Source organism: Rissa tridactyla, chromosome 22 (assembly GCF_028500815.1).
Source record: "Rissa tridactyla isolate bRisTri1 chromosome 22, bRisTri1.patW.cur.20221130, whole genome shotgun sequence".
In the NCBI taxonomy this organism is placed as follows: domain Eukaryota; kingdom Metazoa; phylum Chordata; class Aves; order Charadriiformes; family Laridae; genus Rissa; species Rissa tridactyla.
This window is the reverse complement of record NC_071487.1, coordinates 3,765,861-3,784,469: the sequence shown is the minus strand read 5'-3', so window position 1 is coordinate 3,784,469 and position 18,609 is coordinate 3,765,861. Positions and strand designations below refer to the sequence as shown.

The following is an 18,609-nucleotide window of genomic DNA, read 5'->3' as shown; positions in this document are numbered from 1 at the left end:
CCGGTAGCCCAGGCATCAGTCAGCCCAGCTTGAACAGCGGCCAGCAGAAATACGCAGAACCCACCCTAGCTGCGCAATGTTCCCTGGGTTGCAAAAATCTACTGAACCGAATGGTGCAGGTGCCCCATAAAAAGCTTCTGCTGTGGCTTGAGCCTCGCATTTATTGGATGGGGAGAAGGGAAAGCTCTTTAAAAGCCTCCACACACATTTACTGAAGCAACCTTTCATTGTTCCAGCCTCCTCCTTTGTCCTCTCCTGCAAACACAGATATCGGTGCAGCACTGCAGTTGTAATATAGTCTTTAATCCCTCTCCCTGCCTATTTCTAACACACACGCAGATATGCATTGCTTTAGTTACGGAAAGGTATTATGATAACAGCCCTTCTCTTTTGAAGGCTCTGCCTCGTGAGATTTCATCCCCTAAAACCCTAAACCCAAGCTCCGGAACCGTGTCTGTAGAGCTGCTTTCCATTTTTTTCTAGCTCATGGGGAGATGGAGTATGGAGATTCATAAATCGATACGGACATTGGCTGTGTTTGGAAAAGAAAGCTGGAAATTTCTTAAAAGAACCTTCTGGACACAGCAATGCCAGGAGGGACTGAAAAATCCTGACTCTGTGTGCCTGGTAGCGGAGGGGTAGGAGAGAGGCAGGGAAAGAAGGGGTCTGAGCAGGGGCAGACTTTGGAGACATCTTGTAATGTATAAAATTCTTTAAATAAAGAGAGCATTTTTACAAAGCCTTTAGAGATTTGGTTTAGTCCAGACTTGTACTAAGAGACAAAACAAGCTCTCCAGCTGTGTATACACAGGTCTTCCCTGCCAAGACAAACAGAGCGCTTGCTTTCCTAAGAGATGTTAAAAGTTACACTTTTCAAAGAGGCTCCTGGCTGGGCAGCCGGGGAGTTTGCAGCCAGGTGAGGTGGTTGTGCCTGACCTACCGAGAATAATTAGCGTGACAGCGAAGAACTTAACCCTTCCAAGGAGAAAATGAATTCCTGCTCCGTGGCTAGGCCTGTTAAGATGAAGTCCCTCAGCGCCAGACTTACTGGAGACGCGACCACTGGTGAATTTCTGTTCAGTTTCTCCATTGAAAGCAGCCACGGTATTTGACAGGTTTACAAGCATCCTTGGGAGTCTCCGGGAACAGCAGACTCAAGTAGCGGGCTCAGAAGCAACACGGATCATCCATAGCTCTCAGTTTAGCTCTGAGTCTTGTTCCTAAAGATATTTTTTGAAGAAAGATTAATTGAAAGCAGAGCTTGAATCCAGTAGCTTCATATGTAGGAAGCAGAAGTTGCAGCCCAAGGCTCCGTAGTGATGCTCTCATAGCACGGCTGGGTACGTGGTTGAGTCCTCTGGAAATTCCTCGGATTCCTGCCTGCATCTCCGCAGGCAGAGAGCTTCCACTAATGCGCGTCACAGTCTAGTTGAGACATCGTTCACCTTTCTCCTTCCCACGCAGAGTAGCTACTGTGATGGTTCTCATGAGGGAACCATTGCTAACTACTAAACACAGAGATAATGCCACACGTACAACGCTTATCAATATCTAAAGGGGGGGTGTCAGGAGGATGGGGCCAGGCTCTTCTCAGTGGTGCCCAGGGACAGGACAAAGGGCAACGGGCACAAATTGGAACAGAGGAAGTTCCATCTGAACATAAAAAATTCTTTGCTGTGAGGGTGGCAGAGCCCTGGCACAGGCTGCCCAGAGAGGTGGGGGAGTCTCCGTCTCTGGAGACATTCCAACCCCGCCTGGACGCGTTCCTGTGCCACCTGCTGTGGGTGACCCTGCTGTGGCCGGGGGTTGGAGGAGATGATCTCCAGAGGTCCCTTCCAACCTCGACATTCTGTGATTGTGTGATTTCCCTCAGTTCTGTGCTGCGAGATGTCTGCTTACAGGAACCATCTGGGCTGGCGGATCGGACCACCCTCAGCCTGCAGAAGAGAGGGCGTGTTGTAGGATACATCTCTCCATCTCTCCCAGCCCCATTACTGAAATGGGTCAGTTGGTTTGAACCACAGCTGGAAAATGTGGATATTTTATGTTCTGAGCACAGGACAAAGCAGTATGAGCTCTACTCCTCCATCCTGAGCCTGGCCCACTGCTTGCGCTTGTTTGGGCAGCTCATTAAATCACGCCGTTATGTTTCTCTGTAAAATAATAAACATTTTTCTGCCATATGGGAACTGTGAAGAGTCAACAAAGGGTTGCAGGAGAGCTGGTAAATCAACTGCTAACAGTGATAAAAGCATGATCGAGGCAGGACTGTGTTGAGATACAGTCAACTGAGCATTTGCTCTTGTTGGTGTTCCCAAGTAAGTCATCTCCAGGCTGGAGCCGCAGTGTTAAATAAACCATGAGATGCCTCAGACCGAAAAGTTGTGTTAAGAGACCAGTCTGATAGGAAGGATGGACTCGCTCCAGCTCATACCGCTGTGGCTGGTTGGCTTCTGGACCACGAGTTGGTTCGCCTCCAGCCAGCATGGACACACTGGATATTTGACGATGTGCTTTTACAGGTGGAGATGTTACCTCAAGCTAAGAAAAGACACTGACTATTTTCAGCCTGAAATAAATGCCAGGAAATGTGGTTTGTAAAGAGCCCCTCGTTATCAAAATTCAGTGGTATCTGTGTTTCAAGCGTAGCAGAAGCAGGCCAAATGGTACCTAGCACACAGATGATACTGAACTGCTGACTCTTTGGCCTTGCAACTTGCTGTTATATTTGGGGACCTTATCTGTCTGCTCCTCTGCCACTCATCTGCTCCCCTCCCAAAGAGCTCTGTAGGATAAACCCCTCGAGATCAGCACAGGCATAACCAAGAATCCCAAGGGATTTCCTTCACCCAAGAGAAATCTCTTAAGTGGTTTCTCCAAGCTGAAGTGCCAGTCTTCCTCAGGGACATTTCTTCCCAAGGACACCTGGGAAGCGTGTGCATTACTTCAGGAATGGCCTTCGGTCAAACCCACTTTGTAGCCTGAGGGCTGTATCCTCACCTGCGGATGATGTTGGACTTCAGACCAATTCATTCTTACAGATTTTAAATCTGTAAATGCCTGAACGGTGTAAAGGTAGTTCTCTGTAGGCTTCTCTCTGCTGCAAGGCACAGCACGGTGCCACGGTTTCGTATTGTTGTGTGTACAGGAGGTAATACCACGCAAAGATACTAACTTGTGTCAAAGAACACAGAGCTGCATTAGTCCAGATAATTACCTGTGCTGAGGAGCCGGGATTCTCAGAAAGGCTCATCAGCTTTGTACAATTGCTGTTGTTTCTGGTGGGGCCGTTAGCCGTTCCTTGGCTCTCTGGCGGTGAGCTTTCCGACAGGGTTTGGGGTGTCAGTTCAGACGGGCAAACGCTGAAAAATGTGCCCATCTGTGTTGATGAAAAGGCGACATTCAAACCCTACAAATCTGTCAGATTACAGATTTGTTTGGGCGTTTAATTGTGCTTTATTTTGGATTTCTTTTGCTATAATCGTAAAAAGGGATAATTTTCTTTATAAACTGTAATAAACTGAGTTCCTTGTGCTGCCGTGCACTCAACAAGCGGCGTGTTCAACAGCTTAGGGCTCCAGTAAGAGGCTGCTTTGTAATGGAAGCAATCTGACCACCTTCACACTTCATTCAGGAAATACTCCACTTCAGAGGTAAACATCGTAATAGCTTGGTACTCAGAGCACCTTAGCATCATTTCCTCCCTCTACTTGACATCTTCAGGGATGAAGAATTAGTGCATATATTGTATAACCCCAGCAGCCTTTGGTAACATGAACTCACATTACATCAGTGTTGGAGGAAAAGCTGTAGCACAGAAAAAATGAATCTCTGGGGAGAGAGGCCAACTTCTTTTTTTAATAGTTTTACAGAAAAATGAAACTTTTTGGTGTCATGTCTCTGATTTTACCCTCCTTCAAGTAGGAAAAAAATTGTTGTAAAAAGTGACAACATTTGATGGAGGTGAAGGTGTGGAAGCTTCTCTTGTGTTACAAGGATGAGGTTTAATTTGGGTTTTTTCCTATCCAAATGCTGAAGTCTTCACTGTGGATGCCAGTTGCTACCTCTGGTGAAAGAATATCTCCTTTCACTTTGGAAAAAAAGATTTTGGGAGTAATATTCTTGATCTTGTGGGGACTGTCTGTGGTTCCTACGATTCGTCTTGTTCAGAAGGCACTTGCTAGGTCTGCATGTCCTCTCCTATCAAGGTGCAAGGTTTCCAAAAGTTTAATTAACGAACTCTTGGGGTGGCGTCCTTCAGTGCAAACACTTCTGGGCTGAGCTGAAAGCTGGCTGTGCTCTTGAAGCCCGGCCTAGTTGTTCCCAAGTAGAGCCTTGGAAGGGATTGTGTATATTTAAAGGTCATAGCAAACTTAAAACTGGCATCCAGTGTCTGAGTTCTGACTCTTCACTAGCCAGTACAAGAAAACAAAGCCCTATTGCTGCACACAGTGTTTCAAACACGTGAAAAAATGCAAGGATTAGAGCCACAGTGGGTCCTAGACATGCAATGTCTATGGAAGAGGCAACAAGTGTCTCCCATTCTGCCATAGTTCTCATTGCTGCACTGCTCTCTTACCAAAACCATAACCATGACTGGGTTGGATTGAAGTGAAAATGCTCCCAAACAGCAGCTTCTCACCAACAGAATCCATGTCTTTCAACAATTCATTGCTGTTCTCAAGAGATTCTTATTTCTCCTATTGCTTTCCAAACACCTCAAGAAGGACTGTCAACCATTGAGTGAGGAGGACATGGGCTTTCAAAAATTGCCGTGCTTAGAGAGATTAAACACATGACAAAGAGGAATTGTGGGAGCCTGTGTGTGGACCTTGATCCCACGCCATGGCAGAGCCTTGGTCAGTCTTTTTGTGACAGGTCTCCAGGTGAAACCACAGCAGCAGTCAGTGAAGAGCAGATCGTGTTCTGCGTGTCCAGTGCTTCTCCAAAAGCACCATAAAGTATCAGGACCTTGGGATATAACCAGCTGTATCCCTGGTTATATGAGGTTATAATATAACCTGATATAAAGCAGGTCCCAGGTGTAAAAAAGACGTAGTACATGGGAAATGGGACAGACAGCATCTAAGTCACCGCTCCGTACCTTTCCTTTAAAGCTGGTGCTAACCCGCTCCTGTGTTCTTTCTGCATCTCCATTATTCTGCTTGTACCAAGATACACCTTTTTGTATTTTAGCGTGTACATAACATGAAAATCTCCTTTGATGTGCACTCAGGGAGGATTTCTGAGCCTCCGTAACACGTCTGTGTCTGTAGCGTCTCCAAAGTTTCAAAAGGATTTTGATGTCTTTTGGGAGGGGGGTGCAAGTGAACCTGGGGTTCCTTCTAACTGGTACAATTCCAGTCCTGGAAGAAATCTCCATTCACAATGAGTCAGACTAATGCAAGTCCCCAGATGAACATATTTTTATATGCTATATCAATTTCTCAAAGATCCTTACTGTATAGGACAGTAGTTCCTCTCATCCTCATCATTTCATTTAATTTCTATCAGTCTAACTGTCACGCGTCCATTGTCCTGAAATATTTAAGCATTAGAAGAATTGTGTAAGGAGGCTGTGGATTTTCATATCGGTAGGTGTTTAAGAGTGAAGTTATGCAAGTATTAGTTAGGTCTAATTCTGGTAGTCAGTCTTGTCTAAGGGAAAGAGAAATCCCAAATGATCTCTAGCGTTCCTTCCAGCCGTAGCTTTTCTAGTGACAGACACCCCAGGCCATATATAAACAGAAGACGTGATCCAAAACACCATCTTGTAACGTACAGATGGATGTGAGTGAGTGTCTCAGCATAAATTGCGCTTTAATCCACTCAGATTTCCAGATGGTGGGAATATTGCAGAATACCCCATTATTCTTGCTTGTAGGGCCTCTCCAACCCCCCTCCTGAGAAGACTTATTAAGAGTGGCTTTGTCTCAGCTTTTCTGTTTCCTCTTCATAATGATTTTTTTTTTTTTTCTAAATTTTCAGTCTAATTTGGAGGCTTAGGAGAAACGAAGCAGCCACACAGGATGTGGCTGATCCCCATGCGTGCATGCGAAAGCCATAGCAGGAAGCAGCCGATGGCAAACGTGGTCCCTTTGCTCCCTCCTTCCTAACTCAGGTCACAATCCCGAACATCCAAAGTGCTGCTCCTAGTGAAGTAATGAGTTGGGATGTACATATTTCATGCCTTTAGCTGGAAACTCCCCCAGAGCCCAGGCGTGCAAGAACATGCATCATGCTAACACGAAAGGGACCACAAGTAGTTCATGGAAATTCAATATCTGTGATAACTCGGAAAGGTCTTTAATCGCAGCCTTCGCATTTCAGATGAAGATACAGCAAATTCATTTGAGTTGCCCAGTAGAAATTTTGTTCTGGGAATAAATGTCAGGTTGGCAAAAATACCTCCTCCACACACAACCTCTGGCTGTGCCTGAGGTCCATGCACGTTGTGAAACTGAGCCCCAATCCAGCCACTCTCCCAAAAGTGGAGCAGCACACAGCAACAATCCCAGAGAAACGGAGAGATCCCAGAAACCTTGACCGGGATGTGGCTCCTGAGACCGAACTGAAATTTCCTTTGCCTGGGCCTCCACACGCATCTGCTGAGATGCAAGGCATTTCCCATGTGTCATGGATTCTTATTAATTTCTTGGAATTCAGTTCTCTGGGGTAGGAAAAAGACAAGTGGCCTACCAGTATCTTAAGGGGGCCTACAAGAAAGCTGGGGAGGGACGTTTTAGGAAGTGGGGTAATGGTAGGACTAGAGGGAATGGATTAAAACTAGAGATGGGATGATTCAGACTGGACGTTAGGGAGAAGTTCTTCACCATGAGGGTGGTGAGACACTGGAACAGGTTGCCCAGAGAGGTGGTGGAAGCCCCATCCCTGGAAGTTTTTAAGGCCAGGCTGGACGGGGCTCTGAGGAACCTGATCTAGTGGGAAGTGTCCCTGCCCATGGCAGGGGGGTTGGAACTAGATGATCTTTAAGGTCCCTTCCAACCCTAACAATTCTATGATTCTAAGGGAGAGCCCTGGCTCTGGTGGCTGCTTTCTGCCGTGCCCACTCAAAGCCGTCTGGGTGGTGTGAGCAGAGTATGCAGCTGAGACACGAGTTTGCCCGGCTCTTGGCAAGCTGTTCTCCCTATCAATTCCAGATTAAGCTTGAAATTCAACCAAAAATCTTATGGAGCAATGCTACTGGCAGTGGTTAAGATTATTTTTTTTTTCCCTGCCAGATGAGCTTTTTAATAAAAGGCTGTGTTTACAAAGAGATTTCTCATCCTCGTTAGAAACCAGGCCTTCCGCTGACTTCTCCTAGCGCTCTGCTAGTCCAGCTGTTAAGACATAAAGCAGAACTCGTAGCTGAGGTATGTGATGGAGCTCCTTCTCCTCAGCCTGCCTCCAAAGGTGAGGCATAAGCTCCTATTTCTCTACATTGTGGTAGAGAAAGCATTTTGATAATGCCTTCCAGTCCCTGAAGGGGGCCTACAAGAAAGCTGGGGAGGGGCTGTTTGCAAGGGCATGGAGCCATGGGACGAGGGGCAATGGTTTAAACTAGAGCAGGGCAGGGTTAGATCAGACATGAGGAAGAAGTTCTTTACACTGAGGGTGGTGAGACACTGGCCCAGGTTGCCCAGAGAGGGGGTGGAGGCCCCATCCCTGGAGACATTAAAGGCCAGGCTGGATGAGGCTCTGAGCGATCTGATCTAGTTCAAGCTGTCCCTGCTTGCTGCAGGGGGTTGAACCTTTAGAGGTTCCTTCCAACCCGACACATTGTATGATTCTGTAATCAATTGTAGTCCAAAGAGCTCCGACATCTACTGCTATAACTTGCCCGCATTTATGCAGAAAGGTCTGGCAGAAACTTCACCATGAGTGGAGTTCAACTCTGTACTCAATTGTAGGTTGCCATTTTTCTCCTGCAGACAGGTTTACTTGATAATATAATTATAGTTCCGTGAAACCACATTTCCCTCTGATCTCCGCGGAAAGCCAGTCGTAGTCTGCTGGGAGCACTGGTGGGATGTAGACGCATCCTGCACGTATAATTTTCCTGCATGCCCATGGGCTTTATGGTACGAGCGTTAATGAGACAATCACACACTACTTTCCCCCCTGCCAGAGGGTGGGCAGCACTCCCAAAGCACAGCTACTTAAGACCGTTGTTTTCTGCTTGGTGTTCAGCATGTGGCTCAGAGGCCAGTTCACTGCGCACAATGGGAACCAGCCTCCGGAATCAGAATTAATTTCCTCCAGAGACCCTTCACGGAAACAGCATTCCCAAGGTTTATCTTTAAATCTGACAGGAATGTTTTGACTGGAATTTTCCAAAACTGCTTAGCCTGGGTACAAACCTGTTTCAGCCTGAATAGGTAAAATTCGGCAGAGGTACAGGTAATAGCAAAGAGGGTCTTTGCAAAGAGATGGAGGAGTCAACCTTGTCCGAAGGCAAGCCATTTGCATGGCCACGGAGAAACACAGGAGCATTTGAGTCAGCTGTAGCTGAGTGAGCCAAGGAGGCTCGACCAGCATGGGTTGGGACCTTCTCGTCTCTGCAGTGGGCACCTGTCTCTGCATAGTGTGCCCTGGGTTGGCCAGGAAGGTGACTGTCTTATGTTCTGACGCTTCATCGCTCTTAGATGCAGTGACACATGGCTTTCCTTCTCCCTGTGGGGAGGGGCGTCCATGAGCAAGAGTATCCTGATGTTGTTGAACCTGCTGATCCTTGTGGAAGAAAAGTGGCCTGAAGATAAATGCTTGGTTTCACTTTTCACTCCAATCTGGAGATTCCCTCTGCCAGCTGACTGGGAGGAGTGTGATGGGACTTCACATCAGAGTCGCAGGCTCAGCGGAGCACGTTTGGAGGTAGACGCATGAATGTCTGCAGTTCAGGTGCACTGATTTCAGCCCAAGGCTGTGCACCAACCTCTGTTCTCTGCAAGCCCGTGAAGATGGAGGAGGAGGAGCACAGACTGGCAGGAGAGCCATTGCTTGGTCCACGTCTACTCAAGGCCCTTGGGCAGTTCTGTGAATGGGCACCCAGCTCATGGTGGCCCAGGAGCTCCAGGCCAGTCCAGCCAAACAGGGTCCACATACCCCATTTGGGGCAGGGACCTGGAACGCTTCCCATTGAATGCAAAGACAAAGCCTGCTGGAGTGTACTGGGATAAGAAGATGCTATGGAGAGTGCAATGTTTCCACTTCCGTTAATTCAGTCTGAGAAGAATCTCGTAACATGCTATTTGTGTCTGCTTGGTCACTGCTGAGACTTCTTCCTTCTATTTCAAGATACTTTAGCTGTTGATACGCCTCTTCCAAAGACCACCTTGCCCTCCCTAGCACAAGCCATGCACTCCCTTGCCACCTTTGAAACGCAGCAAGATGAAGATGACTGCAGCTCATCCATAGCAACATTAGTACAATCTGGCAAAAGCCGTAAAACCAACCACAGTGTTTGGAAGTCCTTGCTCAATAGTGTCCTTGCCATCACCTCCTCCAAACTCATTGTCCCCAGAGGAAAGTAGGCAAAGTCCACAAACCCTCTGCCCTGAAATGCTTCCCACCTGGCAAACACAAATTTCTCCTTCCCTCGCTCAGCCCTATCAGGAGCACACAATCGGGTGTCCAGGAGGAACCCCCCCAAATCCAGTCACAGCTCAGCCCAGCCCAGCCACCATCTCCACGTTCTCTTTCCTCCGATATCCAGGAGCCTGCCCACAGCCATGATATCTTCCAAAGGAGTCTGAGAGGTTCAAGGCTTCCACCTGGGGCAAGAGTGTGTGTTTGGAAGAGTTCGGAGCTATCAAAGCCCCATGCCACCTCCAGCACCTCCACTCTTGCGCCTCCATCTCTGCGCTGGCTGACCAGGCAGCGATTCAACAGCCCATGGCATTCTGACCCCGTGGTCTCCTCCAGACGGAGGACACAGTGTGGCAGCGCCAGGCTCCTGCTCCAACCCTCCCAGACGTTTCTACAACTGCTGGAACTACTGGCCCCACGTTGCCGTGTGCGTGCTTTGTGCGTCAGATGCTGCTGGAGTGGAGAGCCCTTGGAGGAGGATTGTGCATGGAGCTCTATCTCAGGTTTCATCGGGCTAAGACTTTGACAGGAAACTGTAAAAATAGGACAGGAAAACTTAAAAAAGTTCTCCCTTTACCATTTCCTTTGAATATGTTTTTTCAGCACTTGGAATGTCTGGCCTTATAAACTGCCCCAGCCAGCTTTTTCTTTTCTGCAAAAGTCCAAACAGTTAAACATCAGGAATGCGGCTGTGTTTGTATGAGGTAAGGAAATGACTAGGTAGAGAAAGTATTCCATGAGAAAGGAGCCCTTTACGGAGACCCTCACGCTGTTCTCCCTGTGTCCACCATCCCCCCCCTCGCCAAAGCTGTCACGTACTGACACAGCCCGAGAGGCTTAGCAGAAATTTAGAGGTGCATTGTCTGCAGGGACCTACGATCGATGCTGTAAAATCTCTGCATTCGCGTTCAGTGCAACAGAAATAATCGCAGGATTTTTGGTTGGCTCCTGTCAGGTTTGTTGTTTGGCTGGTGGCTTTTGGGTGTTGCCCCCCTTCGCCTCATGCACTTTCCCATACGTTCATGGTCTTGCTATGAGTAAGGCATGAATCACAGAATGATAGAATGGTTTAGGTTGGAAGGGATCTTAAAGATCATCTAGTTCCAACCCCTGCCCTGGGCAGGGACACCTCCCACCAGCCCAGGCTGCTCCAAGCCCCGTCCAACCTGGCCTTGAACCCCTCCAGGGATGGGGTAGCCACAGCTGCTCTGGGCAACCTGGGCCAGGGGCTCACCATCCTCATCGTAAAAAGTTTCTTCCTTATATCTAGTGGATTTATAGTTGCTTTATCTCTAATTGCTCCATTGAGCATTTAATTTGTGAGTTATCAGCTCTCCCGGCAGGTCCCCGAAGGCATGGCCAGCCCTGTGGTTACAGGGCATACAGCTGAAATAGCTCAGTTGGGAGAGCGTTAGACTGAAGATCTAAAGGTCCCTGGTTCAATCCCGGGTTTCGGCAGCAGTTACTTTTGTGGGTGTCAGGAGGATGGGGCCAGATGCTTTTCAGTGGGTGCCCAGGGACAGGACAAGGGGTAACGGGCACAAACTGGAACAGAGGAAGTTCCATCTGAACATAAAAGAAAAAATTCTTTGCTGTGAGGGTGGCAGAGCCCTGGCACAGGCTGCCCAGAGAGGTGGCGGGGTTTCTGTCTCTGGAGACATTCCAACCCCGCCTGGATGCGTTCCTGTGACCCTGCTGTGGCCGGGGGTTGGAGGAGATGATTTCCAGAGGTCCGTTCCGATTCTTTGATTCTCCATGGGCTTTCTAGGGAACACCCCCATCACAGGCAGCCAGAGTTCATAGAATCATGGAATGGTTTGGGTTGGAAGGGACCCTAAAGATCATCCAGTTCCAACGTCCTACCCTGGGCAGGGACACCTCCCACCAGCCCAGGTTGCTCCAAGCCCCATCCAACGTGGCCTTGAACCCCTCCAGGGATGGGGCAGCCACAGTTTCTCTGGGCAACCTGGGCCAGGGGCTCACCACCCTCACAGCAAACAATTTCTTCCCAAGATCTCATCTAAATGTCCCCTCTTTTAGTTTGAAGCCATTACCCCTTGCCCTGTCATTACATGCCCTTGTAAAAAGTCCCACTCCAGCTTTCTTGTAGGCCCCCTTCAGATACCAGAATACATACAGAATTCTAGAATGGTTCGGGTTGGAAGGGACCTTAAAGATCATCCAGTTCCAACCCCCTGCCCTGGGCAGGGACACCTCCCACCAGCCCAGGTTGTGTGGGAATCTTTTTGGGTGGAAGTTTGAGAGGGATCTGCCAGCTCGGTGCCTTGCCTTGGTTGCGCGGGCTCCCGCTCGCTCCCAGGGCTGACTGTTTGTCTTGCTCCAAAAACCCAGAAAGAATTGCAAGGTTGTGCTCCCGTGGCCTGGGGGACCAAGCCTCCCGCTGATGGAAATCACGCATTGAAAAGAGAAAAAATAGATATTTGGCTTGATAGCTGTTCTCCTTGCTCCCCGGTACTCGCTTGCTGGAGCTTTTAGAAAGCAGCGTGGAAGGCCGCCAGCGCCTGGGGCATGTGTTGCAGTGACCTCACCCCAGCGAGGTCTGCGGCTCCCCGGGGATTACTTACAAGCAACGTTTGTCCTTACTGTTTTAAGAAAAAGCCTTCAGCGAAAGCGTTGTTTATTATGAGAAGGAATTTGATTTTTAGCAAAGAAAAAAAAAATCTCATCTTCCTCCCTGCTCTATTTATTTATTTGGTGAAGAAGGAATTCACCCAGCCCCATGGCCTGGCTCACGAGGGGATTCCAGCCAAACGGTGCCGGAGAAAGGACAGGCTGGAAACGCAGAGGAGAAGCTCTTCGGTCCCTTCGCCTTCCTTTTAGCCTGGACTCTGCAGATCTGCTGACACGTCGGGCATATTCCTGTTTCTAGGCTTTATTTTTAAGGAAAGTAGTGCAATTGTTTCTCCTTCTGCATCTTTACCCAGGGATCTGAATTCCCCTTGCAAACTCATTTTTAATGACTCATAAACTCATAAAATTAATTTACTCAGTGACACCCTGCTGGCGTAGATGGATGTTACAGAAGGGGGGTAAGCTATCTTTTTGCTTGTGAAAATTTTCAAGCAAAATGCTTCTTTTCAAAAGTTCCTTGTCAAAAACTACCCATTTTCCCAAAGGGATAGTGAGAACCAGTTGAAAGGGAGTAAAATGTTAATTTTAAACGCCTTTTTCTTTTTTTTTTTTTTTTCACAAAAGCCAAGCAATGATTTAAATTGGATGTGAAATAAAGTTGTAAATATTTCAGGTTCAGATACTCTTTCAATTCAGGTGTTGCAAAACATTTGAAAAATGCTCATGTTTATGGAAATATTCAGTTTGAGATCTCCTTCAAAGAAATCAGACTGAGTTGCTGAAATTAACATTTCCCTGCAAAATAATGGCACCGAGTTATGCTTTATATCCCAGGGAAACATTCCCTACAAAAGATTCTATTGTTTTCATTTAACACTGGGGAAAGGGAGCAATAGAGAAGGTGCCTTCCAACTGTTGTACATAAATGTTTGATAGCCTCAGAGTGGGAATTTTAAATAGTCTGAAACTGATTATTCTTTTTTAATGAGTCCAAGCTGCATTTCTGGCATAAATTATAGCCATGATTGGCAAAGAGTAGCGCGTTGGTCTTTATTACCTCTTGTAGGAGGAGAGACAGTTTGAAACTGGAAGAGGGGAGATTGAGATGAGATCTTGGGAAGAAATTGTTTGCTGTGAGGGTGGTGAGCCCCTGGCCCAGGTTGCCCAGAGAAGCTGTGGCTGCCCCATCCCTGGAGGGGTTCAAGGCCAGGTTGGCCGGGGCTTGGAGCAACCTGGGCTGGTGGGAGGTGTCCCTGCCCAGGGCAGGGGGTGGCACTGGGTGGCCTTTAAGGTCCCTTCCAACCCAAACCAGTCTGTGATTCTATGAGACAGGTCCTGGCAAGGTGAACTTGGGTTAAGTAGGGTAGGCAAAGCCAGGGCAGCGTCCCTGGTCAGCACAGCACCCTGAGTGCTGGAAACGGGGAAACAATGAGGTTTCGTGCGTTGGCTCGGCTGAACCAGCAGTATTGGAACCCACTTTCTGCACTGAAATGTCCCACCCCTTCCAGCAGGGCTCCATGCAGCACATGGGTGAAGGCAGATGTCCACAGCAACCGTGAACCTCTCCTCCGCTTACATCCTAGACACGCTAATTAGGAAAGTTAAAAATGTCTACAGGGATAATTTCAGGAAGCCGTTTGCAAGCGGAATAGCATGGCTCAGTGTAAGAGCATGTGTAATGGCAGAGATCCCACCCATTAACTCCCCAAGGGTCTGCGGCTTGGAATTGTCAGGAATGACCATTCATTAGCTATAGGGGTTCCTGGCGATCTCCATGACAACCAGCCAAACATGGAAACTGGGAATGAGGTCTATTCCTGTTACGCTTCCTCTTCTGAGCACATCTGGGGCCTGTGTTGGCTGCAGGATGGGGTTGATAAGACTCAGTGTAGCCCCAACCTGACTCCGCAGCATCTGCAAAAATCCCTGGTCCGGGCTAGGTGGTGCTTCAAAGCCATTCGTGGGGGGAGGCGAGGGTTTGGAAAACAAAGAGCGTAGCAAGGAGTCGGATTTCTTGTGGTTAATGCAAACACATTGACGCCTCAACTCCGATTCCTCGGTGCTTTTTGCAATTTGAGTGCTCTCACTCTTTGCTGGCCGCTCAAGACGAGGAGGCACGAATAGTAACCTGACTCGGCGGCGATAAGAAATCTACAGACTGAACGCGCTGAGCACAGTCTGCTTGGAAGTTAATAGGGCAAGAAAGAAAAACGAGATCGGTGCGCGGATGAGGCTGATGATAGATGCTGGGAGAGAAGCCGATGTATGCCCTATGGCGTGTATTTACTGTTTGCAAAGCTGTGATTGGGAAAGTTAAGCCAGGCCGTGAGCTGACATGTTGTTTTTTGCAGCTACAAGTGATAGGTAAAGGCCCAGATACGCGTGGCCCTGCTGTGTTCAAAGTCTCAAAGATTCTGACTGATTCTCAAAATAAGGCCAGATCCAGGATCTCTTGGATCCAGGATCTCCAGGATCTCTTAATGAGAACTTTACCTGCAGATGGAAAGGTGGAACTCATCCGTGGCCTCCCACTGGCCACGGTTATTGTAAGGCCGGGTGAGCCTGAAAGAGGGAACGGGAAGAAATCCCCGCTTCCAGCGAGGAAACCGCCCTGTCTCCGTTATTCTGAGAAACGTACCGGCAAAGACCAGACTTCTGAAGGACAACTGCCCGCGACAGGGTTCCTGGAAGACGGGATCCCATACATAGAGTGCAAAAGGGCTTTAGACATCTCCTAACCATGCATATTTCCTTAATAAAATTTGATTGGTGCCTCATTAAAAATTTAATAATTTGACCATTAAAATTAGCAACAGATGGGAGCTGGTGTGCAGCCAGGCTTTCTGCACTCCAGACTGCAGTTTCCTTGGCTTCATTCCCTCCGAAGAAGTAATCTACATATGAAAATCTATTTTTGTCAGTTATTTGTTTAAAAGGGGGTGTTCTCCTTACAATCGCGCTTTCATTATTGATCTCAAGGAATTCTCGCCGCAGCGTATTCAGTTTTCCCCCGCAGGATAATGCAGGAGGTGCAAGTTTACCCCTTTCCTCTCTGTACAGCGCTGCTATGCCTCAATTTTGGGTTATACATTTCTGTGATCTGACTCTCTTCGTTGATCAGAGCCCTTTGTAGGTGCAACCACAACGGCATCGGACACGCGTTCATCTCCACGCTCCTTTCAACTAGGAAAGGGGAAAGCAAGCCCTCTTTATTAGGTGTTTCTGCATTGTCCTAGGGTTAACAAAGCTTCGGAATAGCTCATAAAATGTCGGATATTTCAGCGTAAGCCCATAGGCGCTGCCATGTTCAAACAGAGCTGCACCCACCCGACCACAGGTACCTAACGCAGGCTCCAGCCGCAATGATGCTGCTGAACCAAAACCAACTCTTAAATTTAACTGCCCGGGTGGCTTACAAAGTGGTACGAAGGCGGATTGAGGGCCACTGCCTGAGGTGAATTTGTGCCTCAAAGCTCTGGCAGCGTCCATAAGGTAATGTCTGGGGAACAGCATAGGAACAGGGCAATCCTACATGAGCCTCCTCTGTAGGACGCTCCTGGGCTCCAGGCGCCTGTAGCTCACGAGCTTTGACGATTCACAACGTCCTCCATTAGAAGAACTCCCCTTAACTTATACGTTGCCTGAAGAACCACGTTCCTCAATTTATCTTGAGCCAGCAGCACTTCCTATCTGCCTGTGGCATCTCCTGGTTCCACAGGCCTATTCCTCCCCCAACCCCTCATGACCCTGCTATTAGGTCTTCCTCCAGGTGTTTCTTTTTCAGCCTGAGGACTGCTAACGAGCGAGCGCAGCTCTTCCTCCTACATAAGCCCTTCCCCACCTTTGATTACTCCTTCTGCCCTTTCCTGATCCTCTCCCAGTGCTGCTGGTGCTTGCTGGGCTGGGGTTGCAAGCAGCCCTCAGGATGGAAGCCAACTATGAGTTTAGTGCTGATGTTCTCTCTTTTGCTCTTTATTCCTCTCTGAACGCTTTGGTACAGTCTGTTAGCCTTTTTTTTTGGTCTTTACAGAGTTGATTTCTCCATTGAAATAGGGTTACAAAGCAATTTATTTCATAGTTCCCTGGGTATGATCATTGAGAGGATTTAAATGTTCGTTGGTGTGGTTATAAAAAGTTCTCCTTGGCCTTTTTCTCAAGGTCGAAAATTTGAGCGAGAGCCTCTCAGCTTTACAAAAAAAAGACAACGTGTGAGAAAACAACTCAAATTTTGTTTCTTTTCTAGGAATAAACTAGAACTAACTAAAGCATTAAACTTGGTATGGCAGGAGACATTAATGAGGACCGTGTGCTTTGGTATCTTCTTAAAATTTGGGTCAAAAAAACCCGGAAGATGATTATTTGGTAACTCACTATTGCAAACATAGTACATATTTCTGTTCTGATTTCAAAAAAAAAGGTGTTTTTATGAGATCATCTCACTTTTATACGATGTAACTTCAAAATCATTGCCCTTTTTTCCCCCTCAAATCCCTCCTGCTGTTTACCTCTCAGTGACATCCACAGACCAAACTTCTTTTGACACTTTTATCAGCATTAATTTTTAAGTATGCCTCTGCTTCCCAACTGCTCAAGAAATACAAATCAGAGGGAGCACTAAGCTGGAAAGAAGCAATTATTGTGCTAATTGATTCTTTCCCAGAGACAGAGGGGAATTTCTTGTGTGGTTTCCGCGTAGCTTATGCTTGCCCTGGTGCCGGCTGGGACAATTATAACACAGGTGAACCTCACACGGCTTTTACGGGGCGCGAGCAACAGCGGCGAGGAAGGCACATCAACACAGCGATTGTCAGTCTAAAGCCTGCCCTGATTACCAGCCTTTCCAGATGAACTTTTACAGCCCAATAAAGGCACTCTGTCGTGGTTTCACGCAAACGGAGCTTCTGCCAACGGGGCTGTCGTGCAAACATAGCCTATGGGAGAAAGCTTTCTGTCTCAAACCGTCTGTTCAGTGGTTTTCCTTGCTTTTTATTCTTTGCACATGGGTGTCAGGATTTTAAATAGAAGGGAGCTGATTGCAAGGATCATGTGTGGAAAGACTTATATCTGAGAACGTGCAGGCCAAGAAACGGAGCTTTGCTTTGTGGAGTGCCTACGTTATACTGAGGCATTTCTGGAAACAGAACTAATAGTAGATGTGGATGCCAGCGCTGCTCGTGATTTAGGTCTAACCATTTTTCACGCGAGTTTTTTGTTGCTTCGCATGTCAAATCCAAAGGTTTCACTGCAAAGACAGCTGTGGGCTAATCCGGGTACTGATGCAGGGATTTGGGTTCACAGTCAATTACTAATTACTGGGCACTCCAACATCAAAATTCCCTAAGCAACTTTGCAAATCTCAGCCAGACTATCTGAAATAACGGCTATTCGACCAGCTTCCTCAGACAGTTAATGTGGAATTTTCTGGTCTGACAATAACATGGTTAAAGGTCCTTTTTTCCAGCCACAGATCAAACACTTGCATGCAATCATCTATTCCCAGTAGAAGGAAAAAAACCCTCTTGTTTAAGAATTTTGTTTCCTGATGAATGCCTGCTGTGCTAATATCCCTAATCGAGGGTCACAAGAGCCCAGACAGTGGCAAACCCACATTCCTTTTAGTGCAAACAAGCCCTTCAAAATCTTTTTGGTTTTAAAGGATAGGAGGATCCTTGTTGGGAATGAGAAACAGGCTGGTTGTTTCTGCAGCGTCTGGGTTTTAAAGATCCAGTTAAAATTGTCAGGGGACCTTTAGGAGTTAAACCGAAGAAATTAATCACAATGACATGTATTAGTGCAGGAGGTTGCCTTCACAGAGACTGTCAGGGAGCGTAGAAATCCCTTTGTGGGATTTACAGTAGACATCACGGGGAAAGGTTTGGAAATTCTCTCCCAGGACGTTTTGTGGGTGAGATCTAGGACCCTTCCTCTGCGAGCCAAGTAGAAGTCATCCGGCAGGAAGATATCTCCATCATCCTCCGTGTTTATGTTCCATGGGTTGTCAGACCCTAAGGCTGTCCATGAGATTCTTTTACCACGTCATCTCCATATGCGTCTTTGCCCCTAACTAAAATGAGGTTTGATTGCTTTGCCCACCCCAGCAGTTCCACAGAACAGGTGAACTTGCGGCCCTGAAATTGCCTCTTTGCCTGGTGTTTCATGTTTTGAGTTCATTCTGGGGCCAGTACTTAACGGGACTGACTCAAGGCATAGAATAACTATAGTTCCTGGGATGAGCCCGAGGGAGACCAGGAAGAGCTGGCTTGGAGAACCTCTAGGTGATCACATGAAGCATACAGCAGAAAGAAGGTTACTGTGTCCAGCACTGGTCTCCAGCTTGGACTTAGATTTTTGTTCTTTTCATGATTGCAAGTTTTTTTTCCAGAACTTATTGACTTTGCACTTGAACGACTGTGCTGGTAGGAGGAGGAATAG

The 18,609-nt window shown here is 47.5% G+C and overlaps 1 protein-coding gene and 1 non-coding gene across 4 annotated transcripts in view; both read left to right on the top strand.

The window, feature by feature from the left end:
- The window catches only part of FBN3 (fibrillin 3), a 119,476-nt gene that overhangs the window by 33,797 nt on the left and 67,070 nt on the right, over positions 1-18,609 (top strand). The window lies entirely within an intron of this gene.
- Positions 10,971-11,043, top strand: TRNAF-GAA (transfer RNA phenylalanine (anticodon GAA)). The gene has a single exon. It is a non-coding gene; the product is annotated as a tRNA-Phe (tRNA).